Here is a 3482-nt window from a genome sequence, read left to right as displayed (position 1 = left end):
TGGACCTACTGCCCTAGGCCTAGTTGGTCAACGGGACATGACTTTACCTTGTCTTCATAGTCATTTTAATGTACCTTGTAAGGAAGATCTTGCATTAAAACAAAAGGGGGTATGAGTATGAAAGTAAAAACTTCAATATTATTTGATGGTGTTTCAGATTGAGAGTTTCAGCCTCTCAATGGCATGGTAAGGTTTTTACAAGGCTATTTTTGGTGTTATATTTGGCCAAAAGGCTAAGGTTTTCACAAGGTTCTGTACTCCCTAGGTGACAATGTGACCATTTTGTACTTGGCTTCCCTGATGGAGAAATGATTAACCAAAAAAACCCTTACTGACAATTTAAACCACAAAGCTATCTTAAAGCCAGTTATCCATTGCCTAAACAAATAAAAGGATACAATTTAGAGGAATAAATATGGTATAAGACCATGCTTGGAAAAGAGATAAGGATAATCGCTTAGTACAATTCAAAGGATCTAGAAGCTATTTTTAAGAAGTCTCTATTTCCTGGGGTGTATTAAGTTACTACGACAAGATCTAGGACTGATTGCAATCTACGTTCTTACATCAGGGGACCAACAGGTAGACTAGATGAAAAGAATGGTTATCTGCTGTCAAATTGTTCCAAACTCTATGTTCCTGATGTAGCAGATATATGGAGGATCATCGTCATGGAGTATAACAAATGGGTGACACATAGTATTTTTGTTAGGAAATTGTAAGTTTGCTCCATATACTCTCTGTGACTTGACATCTCTTATTAAGACTTATTTTGAAGTCCTACCAAGGAATTGATTCTACAAGAAAGGCTGTCAACCAGAGAAGACAGACACTTTTAAATATAGAAAAATGTATCTTCCAAACATTTTAGAGCATGGCTCTGCTAATATAATGTATGTGTGAGCATAGGGAACATATTGATGGTCATATGGCTCTAAGACTGTCATGATGTTACTAATCCCTCAATGATCACTTTCTTATGCCAACAAAGGGCAGGTTTAACCTGGGCACTGGTTTGAAAACCCGAATCCACTGGCTCCAACCTGCTTAAGCTCTTTTAAGACCTCAAATCTGTATTAATTCCACGTCTGCCAACTACCAACACATCTTGTGTGTACAGAGGTTTCTCTGTGAGAAGGCGATACAAGGATAGAGAGGAAATAACATTTGTGTTCGAGAGTTTTAATTATGTAGCAATCCTTTTTTTTAACATCTTGAGTTTACATGTTTAATATTTGAATTGGCCGAAAAGGGACTTATTTTACTTTAATGCGTGTGGTAAGAGACAAGGGTAGGGGTTTGGTATTAGACTTGCATATTCAGATTTGTAAAAACTTCATTTTTAACAAATTTGGCCCAATTTGTGTGTATGTATGAGTATCCAAAAAATGTGGAGGCACTCCCAAGGAAACAAACGAAAACAAACGAGAAACCCCTGAACATTCATTATTCATTTGTTTGTCCATTTTGGATAAAAAGAGAAAAATGGAGAGATATTGCAACAAATTTCATCGGAATAAAAAAGTCAAGAAACAAAATTTGTTGCCAAAAATGAAAGGCAATATTTGTCCGAATCGATTTTGCCCACTAACTCTTTTACGCATTATATAGTTTTGAGTTTATCTTCAGTGAAGTTAGCCATGATTGTAGTGTTTAGTAGTCAGGGGCGGGGCGGACTGGGCCGGGGGGTAGGGGGGCAATTGCCCCCCAGGCCGCCTGAAATCTAATCTAAACGGCCGCTGGGTGCTGATGCCGCCGGCCGGCGCTACTTTAATACTTTTAAAAAAAATTTAATATGGCAAGCCGGATCGGCTATTAAATGGAAAAAAAATAGTAATAAAGCAGCGCCGGCCGGCGGTATCAGCACCCAGCGGCCGTATGCGATGGCCGCCAAGTGATGGGAGCAGCGTGAGGGGTGAAAGCTCCGCCCCCTTGCACTCACCTTTCACCCCTCACGCTGCTCCCATCACTATGCGGCCATCAGATTGTTGGAAATCGAATCTAAACGGCCGCTGGGTGCTGATGCTGCCGGCCGGCGCTACTTTAATACTTTATTTATTTATTTTTAATATGGCAAGCCGATCCGGCATATTAAATAAATAAAAAAAAGGATTAAAGTAGCTCCGGCCGGTGGCATCAGCACCCAGCGGCCGTTTAGATAAGTTTTCCAGCAGTCTGATGGCCGCATAGTGATGGGAGCAGCGTGAGGGGTGAAAGGTGAGTGCGAGGGGGCGGAGCCACTTCACTTCACTTGCCCCCCAGGCCTTAGGCTGCAGCCCTCTCCTGTTAGTAGTTAACCTTTTTACTTTGAATCAGTACTTTTTGAGTGCTGTAACTAAAGCTCAAATCTAGTTTCATTATGTTTGTATATTATTTTATAAATAATGGATGACACTAACTAATATCAAAGACTCATTTTATGAGTAATAACATAACGTATAGTGACGTTTCTTTTAAAAACTCAGCTGTATGAATGGATGCACTGTCAAAACATATTACTAGAAATTAGCATGACTATATACATCAGTTATAGACATTATAAATGCTCTCGTTACTGAAATCTCAGTACGAGAGACACAATATACATTTTTCTGTGTTAATGGAATTTTATAAGCACATATGTGGCAGGTCAATTCATGCCAGATATGAACTTCATTAAACAAAGAGCATCCACACTTCGTGTTTGATTTATATCAGACAACTAATCAGTTGTACTTCATCTGAACTAACAAGCTTGGAGCCAGGGAGAGGCCGTCCCTCCTTAGATATCTGCCCTAACAGTACCTGTCTTGTGTGCGTGCATGTTTAGGTGTAATAAACAGGAGAGTTATTTAACTGAATGCCTTTCTGTCTCCAATAGTAGTTATATATATATATATATATATATATATATATATATATCAAGTTATTCTGGTTCAATGGTAATCATTACAGTGGTTACTATGGTAATAAGACCACTTTTAAAGTTTTGCTCCAGAATCACTTTTTATATATAAACATAGGCCGACTAGGTCAAAGGAAGTGGCAGCCCCTCTGTCTCATAACGCAGAACCAATGGTCCCCCATTGGGAGATTACGCCACCGGTCCACTTATTGAGCCGGCCGATCACCCCAACTGGCCCATTAACACTGTGGAGGGCTGTTTTTGGCACAGCCCCCAGAAGCTTCCTTCCGCCATGTGCCCTGCATCCTTAAAAGGTGGAGGGCACGGGGATCGGACCTCACGATCCCTGTTCTTTTTCAGTAAGGGTGGCAGCACTGAGGGGTAGCTGGTGGCTCTGCCATGGGTTCGGCCTAGGGCAGTGCTGAAGTTAAATACCCCACTGAACAATAACACGTCCCATAGAATGCAGACTGAAATCTAATGTTACCCACGTGTAGCATGCCGCTTGTTTTAATACGCTATAAGGAAAATAATTTCATACATTGAAACACTTTAACTTAATAAAAAAAAATTAAAAAAAATTTTTTACACAGCAAAC

Source organism: Sceloporus occidentalis, unplaced genomic scaffold, assembly GCF_023333645.1.
Source record: "Sceloporus occidentalis isolate IW3139 unplaced genomic scaffold, rSceOcc1.0.p SCAF_74, whole genome shotgun sequence".
In the NCBI taxonomy this organism is placed as follows: domain Eukaryota; kingdom Metazoa; phylum Chordata; class Lepidosauria; order Squamata; family Phrynosomatidae; genus Sceloporus; species Sceloporus occidentalis.
The sequence above is the reverse complement of the archived record's forward strand: the minus strand, read 5'-3'. Positions refer to the sequence as shown.